Here is a 21,464-nt window from a genome sequence, read left to right on the forward strand (position 1 = left end):
GGACTTTTGGAGCTGTGCAGAATAGGTCTCTAATATTTGCTCCTTTTCCAGCCCAGAATCCCAGCTACCGGCATTCTCCCTCTTTATGTAAACCTTGCAAAATAAGAGAGAATAGGCATAAGTATTGTGACATAATGTGTAATAACAGCCCAAAATGCAATAAATATTGATATAAAAGCATGATGCAAAATGGATGTATCAACTCCCCCAAGCTTAGACCTCGCTTGTCCTCAAGCGAAAGCCAAAATCGAAAAATATTTCCACATGTTTAGAGATAGAGGTGTCGATAAAAATAAAATACAGACATGAGGGCATCATGATCATTCTTAGAACATCAACTTATATAATTCTTGTCATATAATCTCTGATGCTAGAGTAATAATTCAATCACAATATCAAGTATGAATCGTAAACTTCATTGAAAACTAACAAACTATAATCTCAGTCATTGAAGCAATTGCAATTTATCATAACAAAGGAAAGAGTCAATGTATAAGAGCTTTTCAGCAAGTCCACATACTCAACTATCATATAATCTTTCACAATTGCTGACACCCACACAATACTTATGGGTATGGAGTTTCAATCGGACACAGAGAAAGATAGGGGCTTATTGTTTTGCCTCCCAACGTTTTACCTCAAGGGTAAAGTCAACAATAATAGTTCATGAAAACTCACATCCAATTAGCCATATATACCAGGATCTTTCACACATACCGTGCTTGCCAAAGGATAAAATATAAAAAGGAGGGGTGAAGATCACCATGACTCTTATGCAAGGTAGGAGATAAAAGTAAAAGATAGGCCCTTCGCAGAGGGAAGCAGAGGTTGTCATGTGCTTTTATGGTTGGATGCAAAAAATCTTAATGCGAAAGAACGTCACTTTATATTGCCACTTGTGATATGGACCTTTATTATGCAGTCTGTCGCTTTTATTTCTTCCATATCACACGATCGTATAAAGCTTATTTTCTCCCATACTAATAAGTCATACATATTTAGAGGGCAATTTTTATTGCTTGCACCGATGACAACTTACTTGGAGGATCTTACTCAATCCATAGGTAGGTTGGGTGGACTCTTATGGCAAAACTGGTTTAAGGGTATTTGGAAGCCCAAGTAGTATCTCTACTTGGTGCAATGAATTTGGCTAGCATGATGGAGAAAGGCAAGCTCAACATGTTGGAGGATCCAAGACAATATAATTTATCTCAGATGTAAGAAAACATAACCCATTACGTTGTCTTCCTTGTCCAACATCAACTCTTTAGCATGTCATATTTTAATGAGTGCTCACAATCATAAAAGATGTCCAAGATAGTATATTTATATGTGAAGACCTCTCTTTCTTTATTACTTCCTATTAATTGCAACGATGGCCAAAACTATGTTTGTCAACCCTCAACAACTTTTATTCGTCATACTTTTTCTATGTGAGCTCATTACTCTCCATAAGATTCACATGATCTCTTTGTTTTTTTATTCTTTCTCTTTTCTTTTATTCACTTAGGATCATGGCAAAATAATCAAGCCCTTGACTCAACACTAATGTTTATTATATAGCTCACAGACTCGATTAAATAGAAGGATAATAAAGCAAAACTCACAACTAGATCATACTAAGAACTTTTATTCTACTAGATCAAGATATTACCAAAAGGATCAAACTAAGAAAAATGATAAAGATAAAAGTGATGGTGATACGATACCGGGGCACTCGCCCAAGCTTGGCAGTTGCCTAGGGGAGTGCCCATACCCATGTGATTATGTCTCTCTTTTCGGGGATGCTGACGTGATGTTCTTGGCGATGATGCCCCTCAAGATACCATTCTCCTCCTCAAGCTTGTTGACTTGCTGCTTGAGGTCCATTATTTCCTTTCGGAGTTTTCCTGTAACAGCCAAAGGTCCCTGCACCCAAGGGTGCTGCATTGCTGCTGGAGAACCAGTGACATTCTTTTTCATATTCTCATAAGAAAGAAATCTAACATTGGAAGGGATAATCGAGTTTGGAATAGCCGAGCTCTGCAATTCTCCCATTATGAATCTAGCTTGGAGGCGGGAAGTGACTTCTTGATCCTCTTCCATGGCATCTATCCTCTTCAAATCAGCCTCCATCTCTTCCTCCGTTGCTGGCCCAAAGGGGTCAACATGGTTGTTTGTCATTGATCTCGGTGCCGGATGAGACACCCGGCTCTCCCCGACTGACTCTTGCAAAGACATCCTGCTCTAATCTACAGTAGCAACAGCTCGAAACACAAACAGGGGATAATTGCATGATACGGGAGTCAAAACCCCCGGGAGATTATATAATGAATTTTTACCGACCAAAATACGTGTCGTGTACGAAAACGGAGTCCGGAGAGCACACGAGGTGCCCACAAGGTAGGGGGGCGCGCCCAGTAGGGTAGGACGCGCCCTCCACCCTCGTGGAGGCCACGTGTCCTTCCCGGACTGCTTCTTATTTTTCTATTTTTCTAAATATTCCAAAACGGAGAAATATTGCCTTAGAAACTGTTTTGGAGTCGGTTTACTTACCGTACCACATACCTATTGCTTTTTGGAGTCTGAAACATTCCGGAAAGTGTCCCTTATGTATTCCTCCGGGGTTACGGTTTCAATAACATTGGTTTCAACATTTATGGGATTACCTGAGATATGATGTTTGATTCTTTGACCGTTCACCACCTTCGGATTTGTGCCTTCGAAGTTGTTGATTTTTATGGCACCGGAACGATAGACCTCCTCGATAACGTAAGGACCTTCCCATTTAGAGAGAAGTTTTCCTGCAAAAAATGTTAAACGAGAGTTGTATAGCAATACCTAATCACCTACATTAAACTCACGCTTTTGTATTCTTTTATCATGCCATCTTTTAACTTTTTCTTTAAACAACTTGGCATTTTCATAGGCTTGGGTTCTCCATTCATCAAGTGAACTAATATCAAATAACCTCTTCTCACCGGCAAGTTTAAAATCATAGTTGAGTTCTTTAATAGCCCAATATGCCTTGTGTTCTAGTTCGAGAGGTAAGTGACATGCTTTTCCATAGACCATTTTATACGGAGACATACCCATAGGATTTTTATATGCAGTTCTATAGGCCCATATTGCATCATCAAGTTTCTTAGACCAATTCTTTCTAGATCTATTAACAGTCTTTTGCAAAATTAATTTGAGCTCTCTATTACTCAATTCTACTTGACCACTAGACTGAGGGTGATAAGGAGATGCAATTCTATGATTAACATCATATTTAGCAAGCATTTTACGGAACGCACCATGAACAAAATGTGAACCACCATCAGTCATTAAATATCTAGGGACTCCAAATCTTGGAAAAATAACTTCTTTAAGCATTTTAATAGAAGTGTTATGATCAGCACTACTAGTTGGAATAGCTTCTACCCACTTAGTAACATAATCAACAGCAACTAGGCAACTAGAATATGTGTATAACCATTAGAGGAAGGAAAGGGTCCCATATTGTCAAAGCCCCAAACATCAAATGGTTCAACAATGAGTGAATAGTTCATGGGCATTTCTTGACGTCTACTAATATTACCAATTCTTTGACATTCGTCACAAGATAAAACAAACTTACGGGCATCCTTGAAGAGAGTAGGCCAATAAAAACCAGAGTGCAATACCTTATGTGCAGTCCTATCTCCAGCATGGTGTCCTCCATAAGCTTCGGAGTGACACTTGCATAGGATTTGTTCCTGTTCATGCTCAGGTACACAACGTCTAATAACACCATCCACTCCTTCTTTATAAAGATGTGGGTCATCCCAAAAGTAATGCCTCAAATCATAGAAGAACTTTTTCTTTTACTGGTATGTGAAACTAGGTGGTATAAACTTAGCAACAATAATTAGCATAATCAGCATACCATGGAGCAGTATGAGAAGCATTTATAACATTTAATTGCTCATCAGGAAAGCTATCATCAATAGGTAGTGGGTCATCAAGCACATTTTCTAACCTAGACAAGTTGTCTGCAACGGGGTTGTCAGCTCCCTTTCTATCAGCAATATGTAAGTCAAATTCCTGTAGCAAGAGAACCCATCTAATAAGTCTAGGTTTAGCATCTTTCTTTTCCATAAGGTATTTAATAGCAGCATGATCAGTGTGAATAGTTACTTTAGAATCAACAATATAAGGTCTGAACTTATCACAAGCAAATACAACTGCTAAGAATTCTTTTTCAGTAGTAGCATAATTTCTCTGAGCATTGTCTAGAGTTTTACTAGCATATTGAATAACATTTAGTTTCTTATCAACTCTTTGCCCTAGGACAGCACCTACAGCATAATCACTAGCATCACACATAATTTCAAAGGGTAAATTCCAATCAGGTGGCTGAACAATAGGTGCAGAGATCAATGCTTTCTTAAGTATTTCAAATGCTTCTACACAATCATCATCAAAGACAAATGGTATATCTTTTTGTAATAAATTAGTCAGAGGCCGAGAGATTTTTGAGAAGTCCTTAATGAAGCTCCTATAAAAACCAGCATGACCGAGGAAGCTTCTTATACCTTTGATGTCCTTGGGACATGGCATCTTTTCAATAGCATCAACCTTGGCTTTATCAACTTCAATACCTCTTTCAGAAACTTTATGCCCCAAGACAATACCTTCATTAACCATAAAGTGGCACTTTTCCCAATTCAAGACAAGATTAGTTTCTTCACATCTCTGCAAAACTCGACCAAGGTTTCTTAAGCAATCATCAAAAGAAGATCCATAGACGGAGAAATCGTCCATGAAAACCTCACAAATCTTTTCACAAAAGTTAGAGAATATAGCCATCATGCATCTTTGAAAGGTAGCAAGTGCATTACATAAACCAAAAGGCATGCGTCTATAAGAAAAAGTACCAGAAGGACAAGTAAAAGTAGTCTTTGATTGATCCTTAGCTGACACAAGTATTTGAGAGAAACCAGAATAACCATCTAGAAAGCAAAAATGTGTATGTTTAGATAACTTTCTAGCATTTGATCGATAAAAGGTAAGTGGTAATGATCCTTTTTAGTAGCTTTATTCAATTTGCGGAAATCAATTACCATCCTATAACCGGTAATAATTCTTTGAGGGATCAATTCATCTTTATCATTAGGAACGACAGTAATACCTCCCTTCTTAGGGACACAATGGACAGGACTTATCCACTGACTATCAGCAACAGGATAAATTATACCTGCCTCAAGGAGCTTTAGTATCTCCTTTCTTACCACTTCTTTCATTTTAGGATTCAGCCGTCGTTGATGATCACGAACTGGTTTAGCATCTTCTTCCAAATTAATTTTATGTTGACATAGAGTGGGACTAATGCCCTTAAGATCATCAAGAGTATACCCAATAGCAGCACGGTGCTTCTTCAGAGTTTTCAATAATCTCTCTTCCTCATGTTCTGAAAGGTTAGCACTAATAATAACAGGATATATCTTTTTCTCATCAAGATAAGCATATTTAAGAGTATCAGGCAACAGTTTAAGCTCAAACACGGGATCACCCTTGGGTGGAGGAGGATCCCCTAGGATTTCAACAGGAAAATTGTGTTTCAGAATAGGTTCTTGTTTAAACAATACTTCATCTATTTCCCTTCTTTCATTCATAAACATATCATTTTCATGGTCTAGCAAATATTGTTCTAAAGGATCACTAGGAGGTACGGCAATAGAATCAAGACCAATAATTTCATCCTTACTAGGTAATTCTTCTTCACGGTGTTGTCTACTAAATTTATGGAAATTAAATTCATGAGTCATATCATCTAAACCGATAGTAACAACATCCCTTTTGCAATCTATGGTAGCATTAACAGTATTTAAGAAGGGTCTACCAAAAATAATGGGACAAAAGCTATCTTGTGGGGAACCAAGAACTAGAAAATCAGCAGGATATTTAGTTTTCCCACACAAGACTTCAACATCTCTAACAATTACCATTGATGAAATAGTATCTCTATTGTCAAGTTAAATTGTGACATCAATATCTTCTAACTCAACAGGTGCAATATCATGCATAATTTCTTTATAAAGGCTAATAGGTATTGCACTAGCACTAGCACCCACATCACATAAGCCATGATAACAATGATCTCCTATTTTAACAGAAATAACAGGCATGCCTACCACAGGTCTAGGTTTATCTTTAGCACAAGGTTTAGCAATTCTAGTAGTTTCATCACAGAAATAAATAACATGCCCATCAATATTATTAGACAAGAGATCTTTAACAATAGCAATATTAGGTTCAACTTTAACTTGCTCACGAGGTGTATAAGTTTTAATATTGCTTTTACGAACCACAGTTGAAGCTTTAGCATGATCCTTTATCCTAACAGGAAAAGGTGGTCTCTCAACATAAGAAGTAGGAACAATAGGATCATTATAAGTGATAATCTTTTCTTCAACTTTAATAGGTGCAGATATTTTTACTTCTATGGGAGGATGATATTTAAACCACTTCTCCTTGGGGAGATCAACATAAGTAGCAAAAGATTCACAGAAAGAAGCTACTATCTCAGAGTCAAGTCCATATTTAGTGCTAAATTTACAGAAAACATCGGTATCCATAAAAGATTTAACACAATCAAACCTAGGTGTCATACCTGACTCCTTACCTTTGTCGAGGTCCCAATCTTCAGAGTTGCGTTTAATTCTTTCCAATAAATCCCATTTGAATTCAATAGTCTTCATCATAAAAGAACCAACACAAGAAGTATCATGTGTGGTGCGATTGTTATCAGAAAGCCGAGCATAAATTTTTTGAATAATCATTTCTCTTGAGAGCTCATGATTGGGGCATGAATATAACATTGACTTAAGCCTCCCCAAGCTTGAGCGATGCTTTCTCCTTCGCGAGGCCTATATATATATAATTGCGATCACGATGAACAAGATGTATAGGATAAAACTTCTAATGAAATTCCAATTTCAATCGTTTGTAATTCCAAGACCCCATATCATCACATAGCCTATACCATGTCGATGCATCTCCCTTCAAAGATAAAGGGAAGACCTTCTTCTTAACAACATCTCCGGGTACACCTGCAAGCTTAAATAATCCACAAACTTCATCCACATATATTAGATGCTCATCATGATGCTTTGTTCCATCTCCTAAAAAAGATGCTTCACTCCCCGGCGACGGCGCCAGAAAAGAGTCTTGATGACCCACAAGTATAGGGGATATATCATAGTCCTTTCGATAAGTAAGAGTGTCAAACCCAACGAGGAGCAGAAGGAAATGATAAGCGGTTTCCAGCAAGGTATTCTCTGCAAGTACTGAAATAAGTGGTAACAGGTAGTTTTGTGATAGGATAATTTGTAACGAGCAACAAGTAACAAAAGTAAATAAGGTGCAGCAAGGTGGCCCAATCCTTTTTGTAGCAAAGGACAAGCCTGGACAAACTCTTATATGATGTAGAGCGCTCCTGAGGACACATGGGAATATCGTCAAGCTAGTTTTCATCACGTTCATATGATTCATGTTCGGTACTTTGATAATTTGGTATGTGGGTGGACCGGTGCTTGGGTACTGTCCTTACTTGGACAAGCATCCCACTTATGATTAACCTCTATTGCAAGCCTCCGCAACTACAACAAAAGTATTAAGGTAAACCTAACCATAGCATGAAACATATGGATCCAAATTAGCCCCTTACGAAGCAACGCATAAACTAGGGTTTAAGCTTCTGTCACTCTAGCAACCCATCATCTACTTATTACTTCTCAATGCCTTCCTCTAGGCCCAAATAATGGTGAAGTGTCATGTAGTCGACGTTCACATAACACCACTAGAGGAGAGACAACATACATCTCATCAAAATATCGAACGAATACCAAATTCACATGACTACTAATAGCAAGGCTCCTCCCATGTCCTCAGGAACAAACGTAACTACTCACAAAGCATCAACATTTTCATAACCAGAGGGTGGTATTAATATGCATATAGGATCTGAACATATGATCTTCCACCAATTAGACCAACTAGCATCAACTACAAGGAGTAATTAACACTACTAGCAACCTACTAGCACCAATCCCGGACTTGAAGACAAGAATTGGATACAAGATATGAACTAGGGTTTTGAGAGGAGATGGTGTTGATGAAGATGTTGATGGAGATTGCCCTCTCCTGATGAGAGGAGCATTGGTGATGACGATGGCAATGATTTCCCCCTCCGAGAGGGAAGTTTCCCCGGCAGAACAACTCTGCCGGAGCCCTAGATTGGATCCGCCAAGGTTCCGCCTCCTGGCGGCGGAGTTTTGTCCGAGAAGATGGCTTATGATTTTTCCCATCGAAAGACTCCATATAGCAGAAGATGGCCACCGGAGGGCCACCAGGGGGCCCACGAGGTAGGGGGCGCGCCCAGGGGGTAGGGCGCACCCCCACCCTCGTGGGGCAGGGTGTGGCCCCCCCTGGTGAATTTCTTCCACTGAGTAGTTTTTATATATTCTAAAAACGTCTTCCGTGAAGTTTGAGGACTTTTGGAGCTGTGCAGAATAGGTCTCTAATATTTGCTCCTTTTCCAGCCCAGAATCCCAGCTGCCGGCATTCTCCCTCTTTATGTAAACCTTGGAAAATAAGAGAGAATATGACAAAGTATTATGACATAATGTGTAATAACAGCCCAAAATGCAATAAATATTGATATAAAAGCATGATGCAAAATGGACGTATCAATAGTTCATCATAAAGCCCTTGTAGCTTGGTGGCAGTGATTGGATAATTCTGTCAATGACGCTATCATCCGGAAGATTAACTCCCAGTAGAATCAAGTGATTGCAGTACCCAGACATTTTGAGTATATGCTCACTGACAGAACTATTCTCTTCCATCTTGCAGCTGTAGAACTTATTGGAGACTTCATATCTCTCAATCCGGGCATTTGCTTGAAATATTAACTTCAACTCCTGGAACATCTCATATGCTCCATGACATTCAAAACGTCGTTGAAGTCTCGGTTCTAAGCCATAAAGCATGGCGCACTAAACTATCGAGTAGTCATCAGCTTTGCTCTGCCAGACGTTCTTAACGTTGTCAGTTGCATCAGCAGTAGGCCTGGCACCCAGTGGTGCTTCCAGGACGTAATTCTTCTGTGCAGCAATGAGGATAATCCTCAAGTTACGGACCCAGTCCGTGTAATTGCTACCATCATCTTTCAACTTTGCTTTCTCAAGGAACGCATTAAAATTCAACAGAACAACATCACGGGCCATCTATCTACAAACAACATAGACAAGCAAGATACTATCAGGTACTAAGTTCATGATAAATTTAAGTTCAATTAATCATATTACTTAAGAACTCCCATTTAGATAGACATCCCTCTAATCTTCTAAGTGATCACGTGATCCATATCAACTAGACCATGTCCGATCATCACGTGAGATGGAGTAGGTTCAGTGGTGAACATCATTATGTTGATCATATCTACTATATGATTCACGCTCAACCTTTCGGTCTCCGTGTTCTGAGGCCATATCTGTTATATGCTAGGCTCGTCAAGTTTAACTTGAGTATTCAGCGTGTGCAACTGTTTTGCACCCGTTGTATTTGAACGTAGAGCCTATCACACCCGATCATCATGTGGTGTCTCAACACGAAGAACTTTCGCAACGGTGCATACTCAGGGAGAACACTTATACTTTGATAATTTAGTGAGGGATCATCTTATAATGCTACCGTCAATCAAAGCAAGATAAGATGCATAAAAGATAAACATCACATGCAATCAATATAAGTGATATGATATGGCCGTCATCATCTTGTGCTTGTGATCTCCATATCCGAAGCACCGTCATGATCACCATCGTCACCGGTGCGACACCTTGATCTCCATCGTAGCATCGTTGTCGTCTCGCCAATCTTATGCTTCTACGACTATCGCTACCGCTTAGTGATAAAGTAAAGCATTACAAGGCGATTGCATTGCATACAATAAAGCGACAACCATATGGCTCCTGCCAGTTGCCGATAACTTGGTTACAAAACTTGATCATCTCATACAATGAAATTTAGCATCATGTCTTGACCATATCACATCACAACATGCCCTGCAAAAACAAGTTAGACGTCCTCTACTTTGTTGTTGCAAATTTTACGTGGCTGCTATGGGCTTAGCAAGAACCGTTCTTACCTACGCATCAAAACCACAACGATAGTTTGTCAAGTTGGTGTTGTTTTAACCTTCGCAAGGACCGGGCGTAGCCACACTCGGTTCAACTAAAGTTGGAGAAACTGCCACCCGCCAGCCACCTGTGTGCAAAGCATGTCGGTAGAACTAGTCTCGCGTAAGCGTACGCGTAATGTCGGTCCGGGCCGCTTCATCCAACAATACCGCTGAACCAAAGTATGACATGCTAGTAAGCAGTATGACTTATATCGCCCACAACTCACTTGTGTTCTACTCGTGCATATGACATCTACGCATAAAACCAGGCTCGGATGCCACTGTTGGGGAACGTAGTAATTTCAAAAAAATTCCTACGCACATGCAAGATCATGGTGATGCATAGCAACGAGAGGGGGGAGTGTTGTCCGCGTACCCTCCTAGACCGAAAGCGGAAGCGTTAGCACAACGCGGTTGATGTAGTCGTACGTCTTCACGATCTGACCGATCAAGTACCATACGCACGACACCTCCGAGTTCAGCACACGTTCAGCCCGATGACGTCCCTCGAACTCCGATCCAGCCGAGTGTTGAGGGAGAGTTTCATCAGCACGACGGCCTAGTGACGATGATGATGTTCTACCGACGCAGGGCTTCACCTAAGCACCGCTACAGTATTATCGAGGTGGACTATGGTGGAGGGGGCCACCGCACATGGCTAAAAGATCAAACGATCAATTGTTGTGTCTCTAGGGTGCCCCCTGCCCCCGTATATAAAGGAGCAAGGGGGGAGGTGCGGCCGGCCTATAGGGGGTGCGCCAGGAGGAGTCCTACTCCTACTGGGAGTAGGACTCCCTCCCTTTTCCTTGTTGGACTAGGAGTGGAGGGGGAAAGAGGTGGAGGAGAAGAAGGAAAGGGGGGTGCCGCCCCCTCTCCTTGTCCTATTCGGACTAGGGGGAGGGGGCGCGGCCCTTGCCCTAGCCGCCTCTCCTATTCTCCACTAAGGCCCACTATGGCCAATTAACCCCCGAGGGGTTCCGGTAACCCCTCCGGTACTCCGGTAAAATCCCGATTTCAACCGGAATGCTTCCGATATCCAAACATAGGCTTCCAATATATCAATCTTCATGTCCCAACCATTTCAAGACTCCTCGTCATGTCCGTGATCACATCCGGGACTCCGAACAACCTTCGGTACATCAAAACACATAAACTCATAATATAACTGTCATCGAAACGTTAAGCCTGCGGACCCTACGGGTTCGAGAACTATGTAGACATGACCGAGACTTGTCTCGGGTCAATAACCAATAGCGGAACCTGGATGCTCATATTGGCTCCTACATATTCTACGAAGATCTTTATCGATCAGACCGCATAACAACATACATTGTTCCTTTTTTCATCGGTATGTTACTTGCCCGAGATTCGATCGTCGGTATCTCAATACCTAGTTCAATCTCGTTACCGGCAAGTCTCTTTACTCGTTCCGTAATACAACATCCCACAACTAACTCATTAGTTGCAATGCTTGCAAGGCTTAAGTGATGTGCATTACCGAGAGGGCCCAGAGATACCTCTTCGACAATAGGAGTGACGAATCCTAATCTCGAAATACGCCAACCCAACAAGTGCCTTTGGAGACACCTATAGAGCACCTTTATAATAACCCAGTTACGTTGTGACATTTGGTAGCACACAAAGTGTTCCTCTGGCAAACGGGAGTTGCATAATCTCATAGTCATAGGAACATGTATAAGTCATGAAGAAAGCAATATCAACATACTAAACGATCGGGTGCTAAGCTAACGGAATGGGTTAGGTCAATCACATCATTCTTCTAATGATGTGATCCCATTAATCAAATGAAACCCATGTCAATGTCTAGGAAACTTAACCATCTTTGATCAACGAGCTAGTCAAGTAGAGGCATACTAGTGACACTTTGTTTGTCTATGTATTCACACATGTATTATGTTTCCGGTTAATACAATTCTATCATGAATAATAAAAATTTATCATGATATAAGAAAATAAATAATAACTTTATTATTGCCTCTAGGGCATATTTCCTTCACTGCAACATTCAGATCCGTATGTATCTTCCAAATCTCTATGTCCCCCTCTTTGACTTGATCGCAGATGGAATTGAAGCGTCTTTTGATGTGCTTGGTTCTCTTGTGAAATCCGGATTCCTTTGCCAAGGCAATTGCAGCAGTGTTGTCACAAAAGATTTTCATTGGACCCGATGCACTAGGTATGACACCTAGATCGGATATGAACTCCTTCATCCAGACTCTTTCATTTGCTGCTTCCGAAGCAGCTATGTACTCCGCTTCACACGTAGATCCCGCCACGACGCACTGCTTGGAACTGCACAAACTGACAGCTCCACCATTCAATAAAAATACGTATCCGGTTTTTGACTTAGAGTCATCCGGATCAGTGTCAAAGCTTGCATCGACGTAACCATTTATGGCGAGCTCTTTGTCACCTCCATAAACAAGAAATATATCCTTAGTCCTTTTCAGGTATTTCAAGATGTTCTTGACCGCTGTCCAGTGATCCACTCCTGGATTACTCTGGTACCTCCCTGCTAAACTGATAGCAAGGCACACATCAGGTCTGGTACACAACATTGCATACATGATAGAACCTATGGCTAAAGCATAGGGAATGACTTCCATTTTTTCTCTATCTTCTGCAGTGGTCGGGCATTGAGTCTGACTCAACTTCACACCTTGTAACACATGCAAGAACCCTTTCTTTGCTTGATTCATTTTGAACTTCTTCAAAACTTTATCAAGGTAAGTGCTTTGTGAAAGTCCAATTAAGCGTCTTGATCTATTTCTATAGATCTTGATGCCCAATATATAAGCAGCTTCACCGAGGTCTTTCATTGAAAATTCTTATTCAAGTATCCTTTTATGCTATTCGGAAATTTAATATCATTTTTGATCAGCAATATGTCATCCACATATAATATCAGAAATGCTACAGAGCTCCCACTCACTTTGTTGTAAATACATGGTTCTCCAAAAGACTGTATAAAACCATATGCTTTGATCACACTATCAAAGTGTATATTCCAACTCGAGAGGCTTGCACCAGTCCATAAATGGATCGCTGGAGCTTGCACACTTTGTTAGCACCTTTTGGATCGATAAAACCTTCTGCTTGCATCATATACAAATCTTCTTTAAGATATCCATTAAGGAATGCAGTTTTGACATCCATTTGCCAAATTTCATAATCATAAAATGCGGCAATTGCTAACATGATTCATACGGACTTAAGCATCGCTACGGGTGAGAAGGTCTCATCGTAGTCAACTTCTTGAACTTGTCGAGAACCTTTTGCAACAAGTCGAGCTTTGTAGACAGTAACATTACCGTCAACGTCAGTCTTCTTCTTGAAGATCCATTTATTCTCTATGGCTTGCCGATCATCGGGCAAGTCAACCAAAGTCCACACTTTGTTCTAATACATGGACCCCATTTCAGATTTCATAGCTTCAAGCCATTTTGCGGAATCTGGGCTCATCATCGCTTCCTCATAGTTCGTAGGTTCGTCATGGTCAAGTAACATTACCTCCAGAATAGGATTACCGTACCACTCTGGTGCGGATCTTACTCTGGTTGACCTACGAGGTTCGGTAGTAACTTGATCAGAAGTTTCATGATCATCATCATTAGCTTCCTCACTTACTGGTGTAGGAATCATCGAAACTGATTTTTGTGATGAACTACTTTCCAATAAGGGTGCAGGTACATTTACCTCATCAAGTTCTACTTTCCTCCCACTCACTTCTTTCGAGAGAAACTCCTTCTCTAGAAAGGATCCATTCTTAGCAACGAATATCTTGACTTCGGATCTGTGATAGAAGGTGTACCCAACAGTCTCTTTTGGGTATCCTATGAAGACACATTTCTCCGATTTGGGTTCGAGCTTACCAGGTTGAAGCTTTTTCACATAACCATCGCAGCCCCAAACTTTAAGAAACGACAACTTGGGTTTCTTGCCAAACCACAGTTCATAAGGTGTCGTCTCAACAGATTTTGATGGTGCCCTATTTAATGTGAATGCATCCGTCTAAAGCATAACCCCAAAACGATAATGGTAAATCAATAAGAGACATCATAGATCGCACCATATCTAATAAAGTGCGGTTACGACGTTCAGACACACCATTACGCTGTGGTGTTCCAGGTGGCGTGAGTTGCGAAACTATTCCGCATTGTTACGAATGTAGGCCAAACTCATAACTCAAATATTCTCCTCCATGATCAGATCGTAGAAAGTTTATTTTCTTGTTATGATGATTTTCCACGTCACTCTGAAATTCTTTGAACTTTTCAAATGTTTCAGACTTATGTTTCATCAAGCAGATATACCCATATCTGCTCAAATCATCTGTGAAGGTAAGAAAAATAATGATACCCGCTATCGGTGTCAAAACCGGCGGATCTCGGGTAGGGGGTCCCAAACTATGCGTCTAAGGTGGATGGCAACAGGAGGCAGGGGACACGATGTTTACCCAGGTTCGGGCCCTCTTGATGGAGGTAATACCCTACGTCCTTCTTGATTGTTCTTGGTGATATGAGTATTACAAGAGTTGATCTACCACGAGACCGTAGAGGCTAAAACCCTAGAAGCTAGCCTATGGTATGATTGTATATATTGTCCTACGGACTAAACCCTCCGGTTTATATAGACACCGGAGGGGGCTAGGGTTACACAAGGTCAGTTACAAGGGAGGAGATATACAAATCCGTATTGCCTAGCTTGCCTTCCACGCCAAGGAGAGTCCCATCCGGACACGGGACGAAGTCTTCAATCATGTATCTTCATAGTCCAACAGTCTGGCCAAAGGATATAGTCCGGCTGTCCGGAGACCCCCTAATCCAGGACTCCCTCAGTAGCCCCTGAACCAGGCTTCAATGACGATGAGTCCGACGCGCAGTATTGTCTTCGGCATTGCAAGGTGGGTTCTTCTCCAAATACTTCATGGAAGATTTTTGAAAACAAGGATAGTGTCCGGTCCTGCAAAACAAGTTCCACACCCCACCGTAGAGAGAATAATATTTCCAAAAATCTAATCTGCTGACAGGTTTAGCAACGTCACATCATGGCCCGGTTCTTATCTAAACCGTTTTTCTCAACTAGCGTTGCGCATATTGCGAGGTGGTTTTTCTGCCACGTCTTGTCAAAGCAGAGATCGTGTCCCCCTTATTACGGGATTCTCATCAATACGGATGTGGGTAACCCAACCATGGCTGTTGGTATGACCCCTAGATCTTAGGCAAGCCCAAAACGACCACGAGGAGGATGCTTGATATTCACCCTCTTTATAAAGAGGACAAGGCCTTTTATTTTTTCCCTCTCGTGCACAATCGAATCCTTCCCCTGCCTCGAGTTCCAACACCCAGAGCTCAGGTCAGGCGCTTCGGACCTTCAACTATGTCCGGATCCAACCTTCAAGGTCGGTGGATGCCCTCGTCTGTCATAGAGGAGGACATCAAGAAGCTGAGAGAGGCCAGATATCTGACCGCCAAAATTTCGCATAGGCTGCCTGCCCGAGGGTAGGTCATCCCTACTCCCGAACCCGCCGAGAGTGTCGTGTTCATCTCCCACTTCCTCCGAGGACTAGGCCTCGCTTTGGATCCCTTTGTTAGGGGTCTTATGTTCTATTACGGGTTGGATTTCCATGGTCTGGCCCCGGATTCCCTTCTTCACATCTCGTCATTTATTGTCGTATGTGAGGCCTTCCTCCGCATTACCCCTCACTTCAGCCTATGGCTCAAGACCTTCGATGTGAAGCTGAAGATGATCGAGGGGCAGCACACGCAGTGCGGAGGTACCTTTATAAGCAAAATCGCTGATGCTCCATGGCCAGAGGGTTCTTTCCCAGAGGTGTCCAGATTGTGGCAGCGGGAGTGGTTTTATATCACAGCTCCCTGAAGTGCCAAGTGGGTAGCGCCCCCACCTTTCGCTCGGGCCCCCTTCGCAACTGATGTCATGGATCAGCAGGGGCTGAGCTAGGGTCCAACAAAGAACGTGCCAATATTGCAGAGCCGTATCCGAGATCTCTTTAAGAGAGATTTCAGTCTGGATATGGTAATGCAAGTTATGCTAGTTCGTCGAGTCCAGCCTTGCAAACGTCGGCCCCTCCGTATGTGGGAATTCAACACGGAAGGACCGCGAGCTATTCAACACTTCCTCGGCATGACGCTCGAAGAGATGTACAAATCGTTCTTCGGACCCCAAATAGAGTGTCCGGACACCTCCGGGGATATGGGTTTGAGCTGCAACCGCCCTGCTACCCAAGTAAGTAATCCTATGGCCGAACCCGCCGTCCTTTTATTTTTCACGACGTCATTCTAAAGAATCGTTCTTTGACCAGGACTGGATAACACAGGCGAAGATGATCAGGTGTTCAGCCCCCCTTCCTGAGGGTTTGGACAATCCGGTACTAGACAAGATGCTCGAGCCGGCGCCTTATCTAACACCCTCAAAGGAAGATGAAGGGGGCATTAAAGAGGGCGAAAGCGGGTCTCACTCGCTACTCATTCCAACCGGGGGAATGAGCGCCTCCGCGAGGGAGGATAACCAGGGGGTTGAATCTGACATTCTCTCTCCCCGGGGAAGGAAGAGGACTACCTCTGAAGATCTGGAAACCAAGGTTTCCAAATGGGAGAAGAAATCTTCACTAGAGGGTCCTGCCTCGGAGGGTATTCTTGCCGCACAATGTTCGCGCGGGGATCGGCCCTCTACCGAGCTGTAAGTAATCAAAAAGTACTTAATAGTGAAAATATCCTACCTTACTTCCGAAGACAATAACCGATGCTTATAAATTGTAGTCCGGAACGTAGCCCTTCTCGACAGAGTTTATCTTCAGGGGATCTTCTTCTGGAGATGATGGGGACCGAAACGCCTCCCCCTGACACCCCGCCTCATGAGGCGGGCGACCCCGAAGTGTCATCGCGGAGGGTATCTCCGGATCCGCCAAGGCCAAAGGATAACCCTTTGGCTACCCGGAATCCCCAGTATCCGGCTCCTAAGGAGAGCGACAGTGTGCGGTCGGACGCACTGAGGGATCTTCTAGGGCAAGCGGCCATCTCGGAAGCGCATCGTACGCTGATGGGTACGGTAATTGAAAGGATTTCATCCGCTGAAAGCGGATTGCACGAAGCCTTTATGAGTCTGCTGAAAGGCTTCGAGGTATGTGAAATAGTGTATGTTTTTGATAGTGCCGCACACGTTAGGTGTTCCCTATGCAGATAGGATCCCCTGAGACTCTGGTTGTCATCGCGAACGGCGGCAACCCGAGGATCATATTCCTAGGTAACAACCCGACTGCCTTTATGTGCAGGTGGCTGAGGCTCCGGTGGCTAGTCGAATTGATGGGTTTAACGAGCTAAAGCGGCAACTTGATGCGGCCGATGCCGATATCATGCTTATCAACCAGCGGCTTGACGAGGCACAGGGTAAGTGATTTCTCTGGTGATCGTCACATAATAAGAGGAGCATGATGCCAGTATCTTTAATATGTTGTGACTGCAGATGGAGCTGCCACTGTGGAGACCCTTTGGGCGGAGCTTGCCCGAGCCAAGGAACAAGCAAGGAGTAGCAATGTGGCCGCTCTAAAGGCGGTCGAAGAGTTGAGGGCCAAACAGGCCGCGCATTGCGAGAGCAAAGAAAGAATGGCCAAAATGGCTGTAGAGTTAAAAGATGCCACTGATCGTTACCAGCTTCTTGAAGAAGAAAGTAGAGCGAGGGCGACGGACTTGGAGAAGGCCCTGGTAGCTGCCAAGGAAGCTCGCTCCAAAATTAGAGCGGCGAAGGAGGAGTTGCATCAAGCTGCATATATTGTGTCTGGGAAGCCCTCCTTGTTGCGGACTAAATTCGGAGATCCAAAGTATGCTCTGCTTGACCGACTGTGGAGTTCTGTGGACGCCTATGTGGATTTGGCTGCAAGTGCTGCAGATGCGGCTGAGTTCTTCAAGGATCAGAAAGATCACGAAGTGGAAAAGCTGTTCTGGTCACAGTTTCATCCTCCAGTCTGTCCGCTGCTGTTGAATGAGCGAATGGCCGAGTGGTCCGAGCTCCATAGGTTGTCCGGACTTGCCATGAGGTCCGTTGTGGATCATCTATGGCCGGGAGGGCCAAGGCCGAATAGCTATTTTAGTTTAGTGCAACAATTCCTTGGTGCTATGCCGCGTATCGATGCTATGAAGAGATCAGCGTGAATAGAGGGTGCGCGGATGGCCTTTGCCCGTGTCAAGACATACTGGGCGGAGATGGAGGCCACCACTGTTGCCACACAGGGTTCGGCCGTAGGCCGAGTGGCTGTCGAGCACTATTTTCAAGAAGTTCTTGAAGGCGCTCGTTCGATAGACGCTCAGTGCTAGAAGAATATTACGTTTTAGTGACATATACTTCCATTGTAAAAACAATGTTTTATTGAGTTATCAAGGCTGTATTTATACTTTTGCCCGAAAGTACTAGGACGCCTTCTGTGCGGCCGTTTATGTATATATGTATATAACCTGAAAGTTTGCAGTCGTCGGCTTATGCCCCCATGCATATAATGCGGGGGTGTTCGCATAAAACGCGTATCCGAACTTGATCCAACGTCTTGGTCCATTAAGGAGGTGGTAGCGCAGCGAACGAGGCAATCAGACTATATTGCTTTAACACTTTCACTTAGCCATAGGAGTTTGAAGGTGGGGCTACTATATAGCCCCTGGTACTTCTGCGCTCGTCCGAATACGGTGCGCATACGTGACCAGGAAACAGCCCTTTGTTAATGCGGAGGAATCCCAAAGATTCCGCTGAGTCATCGAGTGGTTGACCAGTCTCTCGCTATATCATGACAATCAGTTTTCGGCTTTCTCTACTAAGGTGCTCATCCGGATGAACCAGGGCCTAATCGCAGTAGTTCTCCCAGTGCTACCTTAGCCGATATAATGGAACGTAAGGTACCAAAACGTGGGAGCCGCGCAAACCCAACATTTGACCAAAGACATGATTCGAAGCTAATGCATATAGGGCCAAACTCGCGATGCCGAACACTCCCTAAGGTGTTCGGTCTTTATAACATATACCGGGTCAAACAATGCCCTTAATAATAAACCCCATGTGTCCAGGTACGTTCAATATCCTGACGTGGCCACATGCCAATAATGTCAGCATCCTTCTCGGTTATGTGGAGTATCCGGAGGATGTGAGCAACAAGAGACAGTAAAAAAGGTTTACGCAGGGTCTTAATCTAAAAAGAAACCTTTGGGCGTGTCCCTGCTGCATGTCTGCGCCTGTGTCTCCGTTGTGCCGTGTCCTGGACGGGTGTAGCACGATTGTCATCTGTAAAAGGAAAGAACTTAGGTGAAAGTTATCGTGCAGAAAAAAAAGAATTGATTATTACCAATGAACTATCAAAATTCAAGAGAAGTCAAGTTGAGCCAGGCTGGCCCTGATTACGCGTGGGAAGCCCCTGGTATCGTTTATGGGGGTTTGATCATCAAACCAATCTCATGTATATGTTTTTTTTGACCATGAAGACTGCAGGGCTTGCACCCCACAGCATTTTATTAAAAATAAAGCAAACACATACAGGGTTTCCTCAAGGTGAGGAAAGAAAAGAAAAACTATACAGGGTAGGGGAGCACTATACCTATAAATTACAAATAAACAAAGGAGACAAACAGGAACTCTCCTCAAGGAGGAAGAAAATCAATCCACTTAAGAAGGGCGTCTCTAAATTTCCGTTTTATTCGGTGGGAGAGTAGAGTGATATCATGAATGAAGCTATTCCTCCATGCCCTGAAAGAGGGTTGAATGTTCCTGAAAGTTCTATCATTCCTGATCTTCCAAATATTCCACCAGGCCAAGAAAACCACCTCCCCAAAAAAAGGTTTGTTGAAATCCTTCCTTGCATGATGAGCAATTTCCACCATATTGTCACCATTTTTCCATTCAATTTGTAGGTAGTTCCAGACTCGAGCACTAAAATTGCACTGGAAGAACAGGTGATTTCTGTCCTCCAGAGCTCCAGTCAGACAAAGAACACATTCAGGCCCTTCATTAATTCTCCAATGTCTCCTCTGAATCATGTCCTTGGTGTTAATCCTGTCCATGATGACAAGCCAAGCAAACATCTTGATCGACATAGTGCAGCAAATTTTCCATATCCATCCCAGGATGGGGTTTGAGACCATTGGCTGATAGACAAAATCATAAAACTTTTTTGCTGTATACTCTGATTTCTTGCCATGTCTCCATCCCCAGCGGTCATTAGATTGATTATCCAAATGGAAAGACCCCATTAATGAGGAGAGCTGTTGCATTTCTTGGAAGGCTTGTTCAGTCATAGGCATGTAGAAAAGCTCCTGAAAAGAACTAGCCTCAAAAACTTCCTTGACTGAGAGGTTTTTGTGGAGACAAAAAGAACATAGCCTAGGAAATCGCTCTTGCAGAGGAACCGAACTGTTCCCAATTTTCCAGTAGTCTGACCAGAACTGCACTGTATCTCCACTATGAACATCAACCGACGTAACGGCACTGAAATTATCCATCAACTTGCATACATCTTTCCACCAAAAGGAGCCACAGAGAACAGTATCATGTGGAATCCTTTCAAAGTAGTAAGAATCCCAAACTAATTGCACCCAGGGCACATCCGTCTTATTATAAAATTTGCTGAGGTGTTTCAATAAGAGAGCATCATTCTGTAGTCCAAGGTTTAAAATCCCAAGCCCCCCCTTTGACTTAGATCTACAAACAAGTTGCCAAGCCGCCAGTGAGTGACCCTTTTCCTGACCATATTTCCTCCATAAAAACTGCCTTTAGATTCTTTCCAATTGTTTTAAAATACCCTGAGGAATGGACAAGCTACAAAGGAAAAAGATAGGCAAGGAAGAGATCACAGAATTGACTAATTGCAGTCTGCTCCCTTGTGGCAAGAACCATGAACTTGCTGTCAATCTTCTCTCCATACAATCCACAAGAGGAAGGAGGTCAACTATTTTAGGCTTGGTGGTCCCCACTGGCAGCCCCAGATATGTAAAAGGCATAGTTCCTAATTTGCAATAAAAAAAGGCAGCTAGGTCAAAAGCATCCTGCTCATCTACATTGATAGGATACATGGAGGATTTATGGAAATTGATCTGCAATCCAGTTTCTTGTGAGAAGGAATGCAAAACTGATTTCAGAGCCCTCAATTGACTTAGATCAGCATTTAGGAATAGCAGTGTGTCATCTGCATTTGGACCATTGGGAAATCTGGATCATGGGTAAGAAGGGGCCTGCTTATTAAACCTTGTTGGAGAAGATTGTTCAC

The sequence above is a fragment of the Triticum urartu genome, chromosome 5A, assembly GCF_056163025.1.
Source record: "Triticum urartu cultivar PI428250 chromosome 5A, HENAU_Tu73, whole genome shotgun sequence".
Classification (NCBI taxonomy): Eukaryota; Viridiplantae; Streptophyta; class Magnoliopsida; order Poales; family Poaceae; genus Triticum; species Triticum urartu.